The sequence below is a fragment of the Rhamphochromis sp. 'chilingali' genome (assembly GCF_963969265.1).
Source record: "Rhamphochromis sp. 'chilingali' genome assembly, chromosome: 14".
NCBI classification, from domain to species: Eukaryota; Metazoa; Chordata; class Actinopteri; order Cichliformes; family Cichlidae; genus Rhamphochromis; species Rhamphochromis sp. 'chilingali'.
In genome coordinates this window covers 14369221-14389606 of record NC_137941.1, presented here as the reverse complement: position 1 = coordinate 14389606, position 20386 = coordinate 14369221, and the positions used below count along the sequence as shown (strand labels likewise).

General features: G+C 39.7%; 1 protein-coding gene across 5 annotated transcripts in view; it reads right to left on the bottom strand.

Moving 5' to 3' along the window:
- Nucleotides 1–20386, bottom strand: part of LOC308410517 (hyccin 2) — a 51694-nt gene that overhangs the window by 27722 nt on the left and 3586 nt on the right. For 3 of the 5 annotated variants that reach the window (XM_080903893.1, XM_080903897.1, XM_080903895.1), the window contains one exon: nt 1871–1955. The gene's annotated coding sequence lies outside the window, so the exon portion shown is untranslated. Of the gene's footprint in view, nt 1–1870; nt 1956–5983; nt 6140–12726; nt 12809–20386 lie in introns of those variants that run through there. The other 2 variants (XM_080903896.1, XM_080903894.1) reach the window with 2 other exon arrangements.

Below are 20386 nucleotides of genomic sequence, written 5' to 3'. Positions count from 1 at the left end.
CAGTCCCACTGTTCACACTGACAGTAAGCCATACTGCTGTGAAACCCCTGTTTAATCTTATTCGTTAAACTCGAATCCTTCCAGGCCAGAAAATGGGCACAAACTCTAAGGCCTGTTTGAATGTACATGCTTTTTTTTTTTTTTTTTTTTTAATTTAGACCATTCTGCACAGTTTAAATAAAATATAATTAAAAACAAAACTGTGTTCTTCCTGCCAACAGATACAGACACCAATAGCTGGATAAAATGAATCAAATGTGGAAAAGCTCTCAGTTGAGCTTCTCTTTTTTAAATCTACATTTTGATACCAAGCTCATCTTCATACTTTTACATTTTAATAGCCACAAATGTAGCTTATTGCTGTGAAATAGAAAGAAAAACTGTTATATAGAACATCTAAACACCAGTGTGGACACTGATGAATCTCTAGGTCCTGAATTAGTTGTTGCCGTTTGTTTTTTTTTAAATACTTAAAATGTGAAGGTTCACAGAGGGTCTCAGGATCAATAGAGCTGCAGATGAGAACTACTGACACTAATCACAAGGAATAGGAGGTTCCCCTTTAAAGTTTAGTAAATTAGGTACAAGGAACAACTTGTGCCAAAAGAAAATTTTCACAAGCTAATCAGGCAATTTAGAAACAAACTGCAAAGAGAGCACCAATTGTTTAACAAATGAAAAATGGGCAATTAATTTTCCCCAGGGCTCACATGTTTTGGAGGGTCCCACCAATTGGCTTATAAAGAAATAAAATGAAGACTTCGCAGAATTGAGTTTAGATTATTGGTGCAGTCTTCCACAGTAGTCTCAGTTTCTCACATGGCCCTTTGAGAAAAATTAAATAAGCGGGTCAGGTTAGATGCACAAGTGGATTTTCTATGGAATGACCTTGATAGCATTAATCAATGCTAAGAAAGCAAATGATCTGTAATCAACTCTCCTTAATTCAAATGTTTTTATGCAATACTTAATTACTTCACTACCTGTAACCTGTCTGTAACTTGTCCGTAACCTGAGAGTTACAGATCATTCCCAATCATGTGACTTTTGTTGACAATAAACAATTTAAATAAAGTTTCGTCTGGCTACTTATTAATACAGATATCATTTGTTTGCACACTGGTCAAAGAGTTTCACAGCTTACAACATGTCTTCCTCCAACTGTACCTCTCAGTCTTTATTTTAAAAATGAACTGCAGACAGACGTGTAGAAGCAGAACATCCACATCCAGAGGCTAAACTTTAATGCACAAATCTCAGGGTGCTGCAGATAAGCTTGACAATGTTACAAAACAGGCTCAAAGGAGAAAGATATCTGATTTGCTGCAGGGCTGCAGGAGCTGAGCAGATGATGAGATGAACTGGTGGAATTTTGTGTGTGTGTGTGTGTGTGTGTGTGTGTGTGTGTGTGTGTGTGTGTGTGTGTGTGTGTGTGCGCGCGCGCACTTCTTAAATCCGAGTCTGTGAATTGAAAGGCTCTCTTTTAGTCAGCTTGTTCGGCTCTTTATGAGGCTGACTCATTTGTTTCCTCCGGCTTGTCAAACCGTCGCTGAGGCAAGCTTGTCAGTTACCATGGGAACAATAGTCAAGTCCTTTTCAGCCACTGGTAAATATTCCCAAATAATAACTCTTCGTTTTCACAAACATAATTTAGATTATATTGCTGTAAGTCAGAGGTTGGATACAACGCAACATGATGTGTGCCAGCATTTGTTCTCCTTCGTATGTCTTTAGCACCGCAATGTTAAAATGGTTTTCAAAGAAAATAAGCAGAAAATGATCAAGAAACGAGCAATGAACAAGACGGTCATGAATATCAACACTACAAACAATGTGAACAACATAATGCAGTATACATCTATGCACTTACCTCAGTGTCCCAGAACTCAAATCTCCGCTGGGAGATGCAAATGGTTCTCCACAGTGTCACACATCTGTCACTCACTGAGGGTCACCTGCAACAACAAGAAAAGAAGAGACCCATCAATCACCATCACAGGAGAATCATCCTCAAGACATTTAACTACAGTCGTACTGTTTAAAATTACTGTCGTCGATGATGGTGAACAGTGTCTATCCATAATTTCCCCAGAGATTTCATAAATGTGTTTGACCCATCTTTGCTGGCATTGGCTAGAATTTAAAAAAATTTAAACATTAGTGCTATCCTCATTAGAAACTGACATCCAAACAGACGATGCAGTGTAAGCAACATGCTAGTCAGTCAAGCAAGTAACTTGGGGTGACACAGAATAAATCAATGTAGGAATGGAAATTTCTGAAATGTTAGCAACCTTTAAACAGCCCCATTTTTATCACTTAAATTTTTAGTTTAGTTGCTTTTGTTTAGAAACACCTGTGTATGGCTTTACAGATGTCACAATTCAATTCATCCATCCATCCATTCGCTTCCGCTTATCCTTTCCAGGGTCGCGGGGAGTACTGGAGCCCATCCCAGCTGTCATAGGGCGAGAGGCGGGGTACACCCTGGACAGGTCGCCAGTCTGTCGCAGGGCTAACACATAGAGACACAGACAACCATTCGCACTCACATTCACTCACAGATTCACACCTATGGGCAATTTAGATTGACCAATTAACCTATCCCCACTAACTGCATGTCTTTGGACTGTGGGAGGAAGCCGGAGTACCCGGAGAGAACCCATGCAAACACGGGGAGAACATGCAAACTCCACACAGAAAGACCCCGGCCTTATGGTGGAATTGAACTCAGGACCTTCTTGCTGTGCAGCAACAATTCAATTCAATTTTATTTATATAGCGCCAAATCACAACAACAGTCGCCTCAAGGCGCTTTATATTGTAAGGTAGACCCTACAATAATACATACAGAGAAAAACCCAACAATCAATATAACAGGAAAATATTCTGCAAATCACAAGCTCACAAGTCCAATACTCATATGCTCAATAATCTGCCAGCCCAAATGATTATAAAACCTGGTACTAAAGGTTTGCAAAAATAAAACAACAGGGACGACCTTGCGGGGTTAATCTAATGGCCACTTGAGGCTGGCTCCAAGAGAGAGACAATCCCCACAGACTGTCATGTTAACTTTAGAGAATTGAAAAGCATGTTTACAGCCTAGTACAAAGAGAGGTTGGTCTCTATGGATAATAAACACCTTTACAACAACCTGACAGTGAGTGAATCTTTATTTTAAAACTCTTCTTGGATACCGGGGTCAGAGGCACGGCCACCTTGTCATAGGTGCACCCACAGAAGGAGCTGTAGCTATCTTTGTGCTGTTACAGCATTATAATCAAATTATACTACAAATAATAAGGCCCGCTGCCTAGGGCTGCTCAATTAATCGAATTTTAATCACGATTACGATCTGGGCTTTCAACGATCATTAAAAATGGCTGAGCCGATTATTAGCCCCTCCCTCATTTATCCGCGACACCTTAAAGGCCGGTCCGTGAAAATATTGTTGGGCATAAACCGGTCCGTGGCGCAAAAAAGGTTGGAGACCGCTGATTAAGAGGACCCGAGGGAAGCTCGAAAAGCTAAGCAGAAGTTATTTGGAGAGTGACTGATGTTGGTTGAAAAGAGAGTTTAAAAAAAAAAACTTCAGTGGTGTTGCACACTATTTTATATTATTTTTTTTAAGTCATTGTTAACCCTTTAAAGCCGGTCAGAGCTGCACGCTCCGTTTTGCGTAACTATTGTTAAATCCCTGTAGAACCTGAACCGTGTAAGCTAGCGCAATAATTTGTTTTGCATATGAAACCGGAGGAGTTGTACTTACATCTTATGCCATCAGCTTGTCCTCGGTCACGGTTTCGTTCCACATATAGCTTTGCAAAAATTGCATAAAAAGCGCTTGCAGGAACAAAAACATAATATTCCAGAAACACGCTTTGCCGTTCCTATCAGCTGTTCGTAACACTTCCCACAGTGAAATGATGCACATGCTGTTTTCTTTGCAAATTTGCATCATAGGATTGTTTTTCGTTTTTCCTGCAGTATATAAAAATTGCTGTATCTCCAAAATAAAACAATGAAGACACTCAAAATAAATTTCCTGTGGTGGGAAACTATTTTTTGCAACTTTTTTGTATTTAAAGTTTTGAGGGATAAACCTCTTAAATTTCTCCAAGTAGAAATATATGTAAACAAAACAAAAGCGATTTTCAATTTTTTTTGTAGTTTATTGCACTTTTTTGCAATTTATGTAATTACTATGGACTTAATGCATACATATTATTAAAATATGGGCTATAACAGTTGTATTGATGTATAGCAACTTGAAATGCTCCCACAAATGGCACTACAGCATGTAAAAAAATAATATAAGCTCTGGTGGACTTGGTTCTATGGTAGGTCTTAAAGGGTTAAATAAATATCGTCAAATAATCGTGATCTCAATTTCAGTGAAAATAATCGTGATTATCATTTTTGCCATAATCGAGCAGCCCTACCGCTGCCTTATATAAACTGTACAAGATGTTTTTGCTGAAGTTTTGATGAGTTAAAATTTTGTATTTATTAATCTGCTGTCTAGCACTAATTAGGCTTTTGTTCATAAAATGGTAACAGTTCCAAAATAGCCCACGGTGCTGACCAAAACACTAATGGCTTCAAAATACCTAATCCGTAACTACCCAGGGTCGCCTTGGTTACGACCGCCTTTATAATATCTATGGCAAAAAAAATAAGATTCAGTTAACAATTCATTTTAATCAACATGTCAATTGTTTTCCAGTGTATTGCCTGTTTGGTCTATGACACGTCTGAAAACAAAAAAGCACATCCACAAGGAGTGACGTTAAACACCCATTTTGTCCAAAAAATGTCAGCAAACTGAGTCATCAACTTATCTTTTCTGCTCTAAAGATTGATGCTTTGTAGTAATTGCAAATAAACTCCAAAATGAGCAACAGCAAATGACTCAAGTGACTCAAATGACTCAATATGCAGTCATGAAAATGGACAAAGCAGCTGACGATACGGAAACCAGGGGGACAGTTGCTACAACAGTTCACTAAAAGACACACAGCAATTGTGAGAAACATTTCTACTATGGAGAGATGCATTACCAACAAGCAAAATCATTTCTGTGTCATAATGGAAACCCGTGTGCATTTTTCTCTAGTACTTTTGAAGGTTATTTTGAGTCACGGCACAAGGAAATTTTCAAGCTCTTATTGTTGCATAGCAACAGTCAGCTGGCCAACTTGTTGTCCTCGCCTGCTAAAAATGCATCCTGAGGATCCACACCCATAACATTTCACTGCATTTGACAAAATAAATCATTGTTTAGTGACACGCAAAAAGGCCTCTGCAGATCCCTGAGAAGCAGAAAGAGCCACATCACCGAGCGACCCATTTGCTGTTAAGTATTTCGAACACAGCCTTGTGTTTATCTGACCGAGTCTTACATTAGCAATTCATCACTAAGAGCCAAGGCAGTCCCATCTGTCTGGGATGATGTGTGTACCCTCTCCACCTATTGTAAGCTCTAAAGAAGGTGTTTATTTTCCGTCACCAGATCGAGTATATTCATTCTGTATGACTCATCAAATCTAAGGGTAACAGCGGCTCCGGGTTGAGTGAATAGATCAAAGAGAGGGACATGGACTGAATAATAGAATACAAACAAAATCTGTGACCTAAGTAGATTACATGTACGAGGACAGAAACGTGTTATATAAAGATAAGGTTTGAAAGATTTTATCATTAGTTCTTTAGAAACAGAAGTTAGAATAGTTCCCATTAAATGTGATCACTGTGTCTCACTGACTCTATATGGTATAAAACGCAGTATCTTCAACCCGAGGGTGGGTCTATAATAGTTTTTTCATTAACATGAAAGGACTTTATCAGGCCCTACCCAACACACAAGCTGCTCAGGAATATTTGAAGAACATGACATAATCCCAAGGCATTAATCTGGCCTCCAAACTTTAAAACTTTTAAACCAGCCAATTACAACAACACAAAATTAGCTGACACTTACTTGGGTGATTCCTCCCGTCTCCAACCATCTCATTCCCATATTTGCGTGTAAACTGTGCACTCCAGCCAGCCGTCACTGTTGGCTAAATATGTCATGCACCTAATGAGGTCCCGGCCAATGACAATAGGCAAACTTTCCTTGAAGGAATGCTCTTCCTCTATGAAAGACCTGCTCATTGTCCTTTGGCGGGGCTCACAAGGGATCAGTAGTGTGCCAACCCATCCTGTTTACAACGCTTCCAATCTTGTGTCACAATTCCTGTGCTCAACACTCTGCTAAACAGTGCATACAGCTAAAACAAAACCAACTAACCAACCTATTAAACTACACTAAGTAATTTGTGCACTTTGTTCCAAGACAGACCAGTTAACACACAACACGCTCCACTGTAAATTTGCAATGAGGCAAATAAAAGTTAACATTTTATTTGAACTTTTATTTGATAAAAAACTAAAAGCTCAGCTATTCAATGGAAAGTAAAAAAAGAAAAAAAGAAGTTAATTCAGGCATGTCTGACATTAAGTACTGGAGAGCAAAGCTGCCATGTGGAAGTCTCGACTCTCATGTAACTAACAAACCCCCCAAACCCCAGTTTTAAGTTGTTCAGCCTTGTAATTCAACAACATACATTACCCCTATTACCCTAACTCAGAAGCTGCAAGGAGTCCTGCATCATTTTAGCATGTGGAAGGAGTCACAAGGGTTCACAGCAGTCGTCAGATTGCACAGTGCTACAGACATGAGGGCGGCTCCATAAAGCTATACTAAGTTAAACGCTGATGCTTTGAAATTCAAACTTATATGTGTTTTGCTAAAGATACCAAGTTAAGATTGATTGGGATGTAAAAAGTTTTGCAGTTTACGGTGTAATAGACTAGAGTACAGAATTTGTAAAAATGGTCTGAGGACTTTTTTCTTAATATTTATAATAATCTTACTATAATGATCGTAGTGTGCATATGCATGTATACATGTCTGAATGCCTGTTCCTCAACTCCTCCTAGACGTGTTAATCAGTCTGGTTTATATAATTATTGTAGGGTCTTTAGCTTACAAGATAAAGCACCTTTAGGAGACTATTGTTGTGATTTGGGACTATAAATACATATTTTTTTTAAATTGCTTTGAATTGGGTGAAACGTACTATATAAAACTGCCTAGGGTACCAGGATAATCAGCATATAAACTAATTCCCCAAAGCTATATAAAAAACTCACATCCTTACAAATGATATACTTTAGATGACCTCAAAACAAACTGCAACATTACAACTACTTCATGTGTATGTTGTTGAAATTATGTGACATTTGTAAATACGTTTTTGCTAGCCATTTTTGTGATCTCACTATATTCGCTGATATAATGAAGATAAATGGTAACCTGATGAAATAACATGCGTGTCCATATAACTAGCAAAAACCTCCTCTATTTGATAAAAATATTGCAAGAGTTTAGTCTCAACAGAAGAATATTTTATTAAAATCCTCACAGTATTAAGGTGAAAGAGTGATTTCATTCACATCACCTGTTACAACTTAGAAAGCTGAGTAGCCTAGTCACACAGACATACTCTGTGAAACCTGGAATCTCTGAGTCTAAACACTGTGCCCATAGGCTAAGCTTTCAAATGAAAAAACCATCTTAAAATCTGTCAAGCTGGTAAAATCCAAAAACAACATAATCTTAAATGCTGGGTCAAAGCTGCTGTGTGTGCCATGAGCCGTCTCCTCTCCTGTACTGACTGGATGGACGTACACGGCTAACAGATGCAACACTGAGACGTGTTCAACCCTAATGGACAAACACGTTTATGACATTAAGTAATGAGTATGTGTGCCATCTGTGTTTATCTTACTGTCTTAATACGTAAACCCTTTAAACTTGAGTTTTACTGATGGGCAATATACTGTACAACCGATGATTGTGTCAGTAAAATAACAGGAGACACATGGGCGACAATGCGTGACATGAAAAAACACACAACCTTAGGAACTTGACGCCTTAGCAGCTGTGTGTACAATAGCCATCATTCACTACAGACAGATGAATCACACAGGTTTCCGTGACTGAGAGACTTATTAAACCAATGTCAACAAACGCAAGGTTAAAGCCACACAAGGTACAGAGAGCCACTCTTTGCACTCGGAGCAGGGGAGACAAGATCAGCACTCAAGAGCGTTACAGTTATTCTGTCCTGGTTATAATCAACAGCAGAAACAAACTATGCTTGTTTGTGTAAACAAAGATAAACTAATCAGCTTGGACTTTTTGGCGACACAGTTTCTATTTTTTCTAGCAAGTGATGGCAGCTTTGTTGTTTTTGCTGCTGAATGAATCCCTGTTGACGAGCAGTCATGAACAGACCCAATCAGACAATCAGACTTTTTCAATGAGCATGCCGAGGAAAGAATTTTCAACTTTTTTGGAAATTAAAAAAAAAAAAAAAAAAAAATTCACAACCAAGTCAAGGTAGATGTGCTACAAATTTATCTTTCACCACATGCTACAAACATATGTTGGCAAGTGAGGGTTCAAAACAGACTTTAGAACCATCTGCAACAAAAAGGAGAAACAGAAATGTTTTCACAACAGATGCAAATGTTCGAGTAGCGTTAGCCAGCAGTGTGAAAACTGGGTGCAGTACCTTTAAGTAGAACTTGCAAAGTCCTAACACTCTGGCAAAAATGTAAGTCATGTTCTGCAGATACTGTGACAAGTGGTTTGTGATCACACCAGTAGTTTCTTTCATCTACACCACCAGCATTTCAACTTAATATGAGCCAGCAGCTGTAATCAAAACTGATAAACACCCACAAAGTTCAGTAATTCAAATATTCAGTGTCCATTTTGAAAAGCGGATTTCAGTCACTATCCGGTCGTTCAGTGATGACACGACGAATCCTACTTCCGGGCCTAAAGTAGTCTGCGTTTAATATGGCTTTTGTGTTGTTAACATGTTTAATGTTTTGTATTTTCTTCTATTTAATCTCAAAAAGCTCCTAAAACAGTCAGTGATCACTGTTGACCTCCCTTGGCTTTTATTACCGCTAATCATTTATTTAAGCTCAGTTTTTAAAACCTTAGGATGTAACTACAGCCCAGCCCATGCAGCAGTATATGAATGACTAACCTTGTATTGTAGATGGATTATCTCAGTTGTTCTCCTGGCTGAAGTTTGGTCCTTTTACAGCATCCTGCCATGCGATTACATTTGTTCCTGACCACCGAGAACACTCACGTTAACTTTTATCGAGTGGGAAAAAAGTTAGCTTGTTTATATTATGCTAACATAGCTGTGTCGCTAGCGGTCACGTAGCACATCATTATATACCAGCTAGCCAAACTTCAGTAACCTTACAAACGTCACTGCTGTTTAGTTTTCTGTCTTCATTTATGCTGGAAGTGATAACAGAGCTGTACGTTTTAATTTGTTTCCAAAACCCCGCAGTCAAGACATGCTATACTGTATTTAGATAGAAGCTAGCGAGCTAACTTCCTGCTAACTTCTAACTCTGTTAAATGTCATAAATTCCGTTTTCATGGATGCCTGGATGTTAAACTCAATTGTTACACCTGGTAGAGCAGAACGCTGATCATTTTATTAAAGATGAAAGACTTTAGACAGTTTTTCAACTCTCAGTAAGCCCATAGTGATCGTTTGATATATGGACCTGCAGCTGAGTTTAGGCCCAGACACGGCTAGTGACGTCAGACTTAACGACCGGATAACTTCATCAAGCAAAGCAGTGTTTCCCAACACCAAATACCAACAGCCTTCCAAGTATTTTTGGTGAGTCATTAACATTTTGATTATGCCACCATCAACCTACAAGTGGGCAACTCCCCTTGCTCCAACTTTGGCAGCTATTTGGATTACAGTTGGGTTTAAACTGGCTCACTCCCACAATTATGGCAGACTTTGATATCAAGCAGCTGCTTCTCCAGAGAGGATCTCATCTGAAAGTTAGACTTCAGCTATAGCTTGTTGAAATGCAGCTGGAGTTAATAGTCTTTATTCTGCTGAGGAGATCTGTGAGCCACAGGATCACGCCACAGTAGGTAGGGAACTCCTTTGGTACACTGAACCCATCAAGAGCAAAGCAGAAAAAAGATTATAATTCCCAACTGTAGGCTAAGATGTTAGAGTCCATTTGGTGGACTCGCTTAAGAGGCAGCTAATACTACTGCTCAATGATTTATCTGTCACAAAGAGGAGAAATTTCTAAATGGTATTATTTAATAATGATTCGTTTTTAAAACGCCTTTGCTGATGCACATGCAAATGTATCTATGGGAAATATGGTAAAGGAGGCGAGCTCATGCTTACAGGCTGTTTGCCATTTTAATATTTGCACAGGTAAGTTATCAGGCAAGAGCAAATTGGGATTACTGTTTGCTTTCACTCTGTTGTAATCTAATCTAATCAAATTCTTGATACTCATGAAGAGGTAGGTGTAATTGAGTTTTTTGCATTACCTACTTCACTTTATGACACTAAAACTTATTTCTCATGGCAAGGGTGCATTTCTTTTCGTCATATAAAAAAAACAAAAAAAACAACAACACCTCTACTCATCCTAAAAGTGAAGTAAAACTTGATATGAAACATAATCAAAGTCAAGAACACATGTGAACCAAAGTCATAAATGCTATGTGAGAAATAGTGACACATCCCCCAAAAAATGGGGGACAAGAAAAAAATTCCCTAAACGGAGGCTGCACACATATGAGTACTTGTTTCAACTTCTCTGCCCTAAATGAGCTGGGCCAGGTTTCAACAGTCCAACACTGGGGACGTTTCAAGGTCAGCTTAGCTCAGTCAGCCATGAATTATTGAACCTGAGCAAGCTGTCTCTCCCTGCAGTTTGGCCCCCTTCTAACGCCATCCTTTTGCCTTCAAGTTTGCTCGCTATGACCATAACAAATGACATCATTACCAGCGACCGTTTAATGATCTCTGTTGTGTACATTTCCTTTGCTTTAAAAATCTGTTTAGCAAGAAAGTCAGAACCCAGAGTCAAATACAGTCTATGTTTCGACCATCAGTACAAACAGATATTCTCCAATCAACTCCAATTATACTCTAGTACCATTATATAGTTTTGTAAAGATAGTCTAGAGAGGCTTAATCCGGTTGTTCAGTCTGACGTCACTAGCCGTGTGTGGACCTAAACTCTGCTGCAGGTCCATATATCAAACGATCACTATGGGCTTACAGAGAGTTGAAAAACTGTCTAAAGTCTTTCATCTTTAATAAAATGATCAGCGTTCTGCTCTACCAGGTGTAACAATTGAGTTTAACATCCAGGCATCCATGAAAACGGAATTTATGACATTTAACGGAGTTAGAAGTTAGCAGGGAGTTAGCTAGCTAGCTTAATAATAATAATAATAATAATGGATTGGATTTATATAGCGCTTTTCAAGGCACCCAAAGCGCTTTACAATACCACTATTCATTCACTCTCACATTCATACACTGGTGGAGGCAAGCTACAGTTGTAGCCACAGCTGCCCTGGGGCAGACTGACAGAAGCGAGGCTGCCATATCGCGCCATCGGCCCCTCTGGCCAACACCAGTAGGCAAGTAGGGTAAAGTGTCTTGCCCAGGGACACAACGACCAGGACAGAGAGCCCAGGGATCGAACCGGCGACCTTCCGGTTACAGATGCGATTCCCAACCCCCTGAGCCACGGTCGCCCTTATAAGCTTCTATCTAAATACAATATAGCATGTCCTGACTGCGGGGTTTTGGAAACAAATTAAGACGTACAGCTCTGTTATCACTTCCAGCATAAATGAAGACAGAAAACTAAACAGCAGTGACGTTTGTAGGGTTACTGAAGTTTGGCTAGCTGGTATATAATGATGTGCTACGTGACCGCTAGCGACACAGCTATGTTAGCATAATATAAACAAGCTAACTTTTTTCCCACTCGATAAAAGTTAACGTGAGTGTTCTCGGTGGTCAGGAACAAATGTAATCGCATGGCAGGATGCTGTAAAAGGACCAAACGTCAGCCAGGAGAACAACTGAGATAATCCATCCACAATAGGAGGTTAGTCATTCATATACTGCTGCATGGGCTGGGCTGTAGTTACATCCTAAGGTTTTAAAAACTGAGCTTAAATAAATGATTAGCGGTAATAAAAGCCGAGGGAGGTCAACAGTGATCACTGACTGTTTTAGGAGCTTTTTGAGATCAAATAGAAGAAAATACATAACATTAAACATGTTAACAACACAAAAGCCATATTAAACGCAGACTACTTTAGGCCCGGAAGTAGGATTCGTCGTGTCATCACTGAACAACCGGATAGCTGGTTTAGACTAAACATTTACACACATCTCAGACAAAGCTGGTACAGGGAGTATTTTTTCCTCTGAGATAATTTCCCTTAAGATAGATGGACTGGATGAATACAATGATCTATAAGAACTGTTTTGCCTATTTTTAGGTCGTCAACGTACTACGTGTTTCAAGTTAGGCTATTTTTGTACTAATACTGTGCAAAGAGAATGATCAGTCACAACCTTGCCCATTAACATGCAGCAAAATTCAAATCACTGACGTTACCAGATGACTAAAATGTTCCTCGTTGGTGCTCATTATTATCATCACAGACTTTATCCAGACATTTTCCCTTGGTAGGTGGATTAACTCTAATACCTGACTATGGTGGGGCAATCTGGTATAATCTCCCTGTGCCTATACCCACTGTAACTCCAGCCTGCCACTCACCTGCAGAGTAGGCTGTCCACTCAGGAATGGAATAAGTTTATTTATAGTTAAAAAAAAACAAAAAAACAACCTAAAGCCCTTTTCCCCAGTCTGCACAGAATGATAGCCACATACAGTTTGAAGAGAGAGGGGCAGACAGGTAAACACACGCCTCTGCGGGACACTAACTGACCAAAAGGACATTTTGGTGAGTAAAGGTCACTAAGAAGCAGGCAACAATGACTAAAAGATCAATGTGCTCCTGTGCAAATCAATACCGCTACCCCTCAGACACGTGGACAGAGTCACAACTACCTACTTCTTTAACAGATGAAATATATATATATAGCAGGCAGATATTAATAGAAAGAAAAAAAATACAGGTGTGAATAATAGGAGAGGTAGAGAAAGTGAAAAATTGGCTGCCATTTCTCCCTCATTCTCTCCCCTCATCTCTCATAGGCCAGGCAAAGGGGAACTGAGGCGTACGCACATCCTGGGCTAAAATTAGCTCTGCTGCAGCTGCAGGGCCAGACGTGTTGGGATGGGCCCGTGCATCTAAGTCCACACACACACGCACCCATGCGTACACACACACACAGAGAGAGGTTCCACCAATTAGACAGGGTGAACCACAACACACAACAACACAGGTGACTGCCAACGGCATCCAGCCCCCATCCTGTGCTCATCAAACTGAGACACACAAATGCTTTCAATGCAAATGTTGTGTGTACACAAATCCAGACACAGGATAAACAGGTGCAGTCTGACAAGAGCAGGGTTCTCCATAGTGCCCGTTCAGTTTGATTCTTTACAGTGAATAATCTACAGTGAGTTTGAGTGAACATAATTTTTACACAGCTATTGCCTCTTTTTAAAGTAAATTCCACTATACTGTAGGGCAATTTCCTGTGAAGAAAGCGGAGTGGTACTGTTTATTTTATCATAAATAAAACATGTACCTTGAGGTGATATTCTTGAGATATCAGAAACAATTTTACTACACACAGAGACATGTATACAAGTGAGGAAATTACAGATATAGCAGAAACATCACCTGTTTAACAAAAATAAACAAATACTGATGGCCACCATTGCTACCCTGCAGTGTCACAGTAGATGCACCTATACATTTGAAAATCTTAGGTGATTTTCAGAAAACTTGACCCTGATCTTGACCTTGACTCCAAGGTCACTGATATTCAAACTCGTCCAAGATTTTTAGTACCTGCACCTATGGTATCAATTTGAAAGTCCTAAGTGACTTCCTTCTTCAGTTATCGAATTCACAAGATTTTCTCTAAATTTGACCTCTTACGTTGACCTTGACATCACTGAAATTTTTAGTAAATGCACCAAGGGTATCAATTTCCAAAATCCACATCACCCTGTTCTTGAGTTATCGCATTCACAAATTCGGGTGTCTATGCTGTCTGCCCACCCACCCACACACCCAGCCCACCTGCACTGGTGAGTTCCACTGTAACATCTAAGGAAAAGCATTCAGCACAAACCATCTTCCTAGGCCCATGTTGGCATATAGCACAGTGTTGGGCCAAAGCTATGCAGCCTTGGTTATCATCTGCCCCACAGATTACATTTTGCTCCATGCAACTTTGTCCTCATCCCTAAATGAAATTCAAGTTGACATGTTACTGTTTTGACACACTGCACATACAAGTGCAAAGGGTCCAAATGAGACACCCAGGAAGTGATTTTTTAAAAAATGCAACCAAGTGCAGCCCATCTCTACCAAGACTATCTTGAAGCCACTTCTAAATAACCGAGCTCCAGATCATATCTCCAAAAAAGATCTCAGATAAGGTTTTCAGGAAGCTCAAGTCCACCACTCACAGCTCGATCTTCACCACAACAGCATCCACAACACTACAGACTGTCTTAATCTGTCAGTCACCCTCATGCCTCTTCCCGTGATACTTGCGTCAGTACATCCAGGTCTTGTGAAAAAGAACCCAAAATAGTTGAGTTCCTCCACTTGAGGCCCACCCACCTCACACTCAGAAGCATACAGCTTCAATGCAAGCTATAGGTCATCAGCCAATGACGTTAACAGAACCATATCATCTGCAAGAGAGAGTAGAGATCTTGATTGTACCAGGTCTGTGGGCTTTCGTGGGCTTTTGCCCAGTCAGTCTATATGTGTTTTATTGAACTGGAAAATGCATGTAAACCACATTCTGGGGTATCCTATTGGGAGGCATGGTCACATTACCAGTAATAACTCAGACATGTTCCTCAGCAGAGTTTGACTCCACCAGCGCTGCCTCTTTTAATATAATAATAATGGTTAAATGGCCAACCTATTATTATTTTTAACATTTAACTACAAATAAGATCTTTGTCTATTATCTATTAATGGATAGATATAAGTGCAAAGCTACTTTGCAAAGCTGGCTTAGGGCTAGGCACCACTGTGCTCCAATGCACGAACACAAGCTACGTGTTAACATTACTCTGCACCACACAAATGCCTACTGTGCTGCATTACATTTACAATTGTAAAACAGGAGCCATGAGGTGGAGGAGAGTGCTTTTCTCAGTCACAAGTTCCCTGACATTTTAAATAAAGACACATGACCACTAATCCCACTACTGGCAGTGTTTTCAGAGCGTGTGTGTCATATATTTAATGTCACTCTAGTGAAATAGAGGAAAGCGCTCTACTGCTGTTTAAGTCCTCAGTCTTTTTAACAATGAGCAACTCTGAGCTTTCATGACATGCCAAGACCACTGGACTGCCCACAGGCTGAGACCGCAACCCGAGGATTTGGATCAGAGAACTTAGTCCCTGAACTTCCTTCCACCCCAGTCATACTGTATGATCGAGAACAATGTGGACCGCATTTTGGCTCCATTCATATCACTGCAGCAGACTCAAAGAAATTACATCAGCTGCGCATGGCACTGTTCTATGAAATCTGCAAGGGACTGTAGCCAAGTTAATAAGCATTAGCCTCAAAGATCTGGTCATTCTCTTGCTCAGTTACTTTAGGACCTACACATCTTAAAACAATCAGACTAAGTAAACCAATTTTACTGCATTTCAGAGTTTCTCTAAATGTATATTTCATGGGCAAGGTTTATATAAACCCTCCAGAAAACATCACAAGCCTCCACATTCTTCCTTATCGTTTCCATCATATCACAACAACAAATAACTGCCAATAATTCAAAGGCTCCTGGAATCAAACAAGCTTTGGCATCTGCTCAACTTCAGACAGGCGCTGAGTCGTGACTGGCAAGCTAAGCAGGAGAGCGGAAAGCTGACTGAAGGGAAGGTAAAGCCCAGCAGAGAACAGGAACTTCTAAGAATATGATGGCCGAACATTACTGGCCCTTGTCACCTCTCGGTCTCTACAACAGAGGAGGAATCCGAAGCAAAAACGTTTGCAAGCTCCCCCTTCTTAAGGACTTGCTGATTTCTGCTTTACTGTTAACTGATGACTGCACATCAGTTTATGCTTGCTGACAAAGTGTTATTTGTTTATGAGAAATGGAGCAACCAGACTAAACTGGAGATCACACTTAGTTGAATCAGTGCTAGAGCTAACACCACTAAGCCAGCTGTCTGCAGATGTAAGGATAATGCCTGATGTGAAGAAACAAACCCAGGGTGGTAAATTAGTGGGTGGAGGTTTCTGCTCTACTTGTGCTAAAACTTATTATTAAACTAGATGCCCCTCTATACGTAGTTAAATGTCTACCAATTTAAAGGTAGACATTATGGGCTCCAGAAAACCCCAACAGTTGATCAAATAATTAGGGATTCACTCAAATATTCAACTGTTTGGATATTGTGTTGTTGTGTAAATATTGTGTTTTCAACTTCTGGATTGGGTACATGACATCTCTCTCACCTCTCAGAAGCGATGATCACCTTCAGGTCACCTAACTGTTTCTAATTAGTGACTTTGTCATCATCTATTAGCGACCTGTCAAACCTATTTAGTAAAATCTTGCCACAAAAGTGCCTAAGAAAAAAATCTTTAGACAATATTGCTTTGCTACTCGCACTGCTATCCTGCTGGGTTCTCTCTCTCCACAGCTACAGCTGCACCCACATGGAGGTAGTGCATGCCATGTCATGAAAAAAGGTTAAGATGTATCCTATTGCTTCCAACTTTGACTCTCACTGATCATTCCATCCATCTTCTTCCACTTATCCAATTCAGGGTCATGGCAGAGCCTATCCCAGCTGTCACAGGGCAAGAAGCAGGCTACACCCTGGACAGCTCGCCAGTCTGTTCAAGGGCTAACACAGAGACAAAACAACCCTTCACACTTGCAATCACACCTTTTGACAAGTCACAATCACTAATTAACCTAACATGCAGTCATATCTCTAGACTGTGGGAGGACGCCGGAGTACTTTGAGAGAACCCACACAGGGAGAAGGAGAACATGCAAACTCATGTTAACTACGTTAATTCAGAGTCTAGCCATAACCTCACAGATGTGAAAAAGAAATTCAAAAATTGTGATGATATAACTGCAAAAAGACACAGGCACTGTGTCTTAACCTTGCTTTTATATATGACTATAACAAGACAACAACCAGTTGGCAACCAGTTGCGTCAAGTCCTCTGTTGCAAAGAAACGTTGCAGATGAGTTATGCTCACTGGAGCAGACGGAGATCGACTGCAATGTGCAAGCAACCTGTCTGTTAAACCAGACAATTATAACATTTGCCAATCCACCTGTGAGTGATTGCAGTTAGTATGAGTTGGGCCAGGATTCTCTGGAGACAGGTTGCCTCCCACTAAGCGACCTTTGCAATTACCTTAAAAGCAATCGAGGTTGAAGGTGTTTCATGCTCAGTCTGTCAGAGATCAATTAGCTGCTGCAAGTACTTCGAATCGGTCACCAAATGTGCACAAGGAGGAGGTTGCGGTCCTATTTTAATTCTAGTGTGACTGAGCCATTAGCAACATTTCTACTTCTTTGGTTTTCCATTTAATGTCAATGTCAATTTTTAAAGTATGAAAAACACAACTTTCATTATGCACTAAAAGCCTTGTTTGTTTTCTCAATTTGCCATTAACAGTGTATAAGACAGGTTTGAGCATGGTTGATAAATACCTGCCGGTAATTACCTATTCGCTGTGCCTGAGTATAGCGGCGGCTTAAAATTTAACTTGATCTAACGGCACAACTTTATCAACAGAGGTATGCAAACATAGCAGTCAGTGACAGAAATGCACTAAAGCAGGTGAAAGCTTGTGACACTAGTATCAACCAGTCTTACTGTACAAAAGAACGAAGATAAAGCCTGATATTGTCTCACATGGGAATAGGCAACTTCCCTTAGGGGATAGTACAGTTAATCTTACACAATCAAAACATTCACACAGACTCCGCAAACATAAAAGCAAATACTGCCAGCAAGCACCACCTAAATATAAACAGGGACGGCTTTAAATGTTTCCGCTTCAAGCACATGTAAATGTCTTTCACATCATATCAGACAGGTTTGACACAGGTGTTTAATAAAGAGCTGGTACAGTGATGTGTTCTCCCTTTGTCTCATATTTGATGCAGTGTCCACAAGCACTGGTTATTAAATGTTCTGTCCAAACAGTATGTTTAACAGTTCCTATATATGTCAACTATATGTGTGTTTTAAAGGCTTTGGGTATTTTCTCATACACTTTTGTACAACTGACAATTTAGAAGTGATGGCTGCTTTTTTTAAGATGCAATTCATAAGTAAAACAACTACGGCATTAATGTGTCAGTAAGTCAATGAATGAATTGACAGAAAATTACTCAACAACCACCTTAACTCATTCACTGCCAGCCATTGGCAGTGAATGAGTTAAACCCATTGACTCATTCACTGCCATTGACGGCTATAGACGTCAATGGCAGTGAATGAGTTAATAAGAAATTTATCATATTAGCAGATATTAGTGGCTATGATATCCCACTGGATAGTAGGGCTGGGCGATATGGCCTAAAATTCATATCGCGATATAATTTGAAGCATGTGCGGTAACGATATATATCGCGATATATTCTTTTCTTCTGTATAACGTATTTTCCACACTATAAGGCACACTTAAAATCCTTTAATTTTCTCAAAAATCGAGAGTGTACCTTATGTATGAATTCTGGTTGTGCAGAGTTTTTGGCTTTCCCCATATTTCAAAAGTGCTTCATCTCTTTGCTATGACTCTCGGCATAATTTGCAGATGATAATGGTTGTAGCCACTGTGATGCTTTTGACCAAAACAGGCGCAGCTTGGTGACATCATCAACATATGCTATCGCGATAGAGCAGTATAGTCAAAATCTCTATCGTTGGCCAAATTTATATCGTTTCTATCGTATATCGTTTATATCGCCCACCCCTACTGGATAGCTCAGCATATTTGGATTTTTTCAGACACCCTTCCTGATTTATGGCCTTTTCAAGTGATTCATATCTACTCCCAGGACATAACCAGCGATCTTTTGCTTGTTAGGTGAGTGTGTAAACCCATACACTATGTATCCATTTAGATCAAATAAATAAAATGTATGACTTAATATAAACCTTTTATCTTTGGGTTTTGAATATTTGCTCACCTTCTGAATACACTTTAAGATGTTCAAAACTACAGTTTGGCTTTCACGATACGACAAAAAGCTGTAATTATGCGACAATGTTTAACAGTGCAACGATATATGTTGGCTATACAGATGCTATTACTTTCTGCTTTATTTGTAACAAAAAAAAAATACTATTTTGAACATTACAGCAACCATTAGGTTCATATAGATGAAAGTTCCTAATCTATGTCAAGGAATGTTTTGCAGTGTTTTTAATCACATATTGTAAGATTTATTGGTCATCAATAACTTTAACACACATTTACAATATTCTCTTATATTTTAAACACTAAGTAAATAATCTGCAGGTAAAAAATATTGTTACAGCGATATATGCATGATGGTTAAATTCTGTGCTGATGCCAATGTTAAAATTTTGTTAATTTTGTTGTTTCTGTGTAATTTATTTCCTCTTTTGTACAAAAGAAACAAAGAAGCCTTCATTAAGATTAACTGTAAAGTTAACATCAGTGAACATTTAGGCATCACAAAACCAATGTGAAACACGTGGCCGTGATTATACATCAGTGGATCCCTACGAATACTGGTAGCTGTAGGAGTAGTTCAGCACAAACATCATGCGTCTCGGCCTCTCATGAACTCATGTTGGAGAGATTCACTGTACATCACTGAGACAGCCAACACACTGACAGAGCTCATACCTGGCAGCGCAGTGAATCAACCACCCCGCGGCTCTCTCTGCATGCCAACCACATATCCAGCTGACTCAAGACCGCACGCAACATGATAAAACGGACTCCTTTGAAGACTTTAAAGTATGCGTAGAAACCAATTTAAATGTTAAATAATAGCCAACAAAAACAAAAAGGCTCTAATCTGAAATCCCCACATATTCAGACTCTACAGGGAGGAATTGTGAGGTTTCTTGTCTGCTTGTGGACTCATAGTGACAACAACAAACATGGTGATGCAGCTCTTCTCTGCTGGAAGGAAAGGAAGGGCAGGGGGCTGCCTGCCTGTGTGATCCTCTGGCGCTGTGGGTGAGTACAATGGAAAATAGTCCCCATTGCTAATCCATGGCAGGCTAATTACAGCTTTGATCCC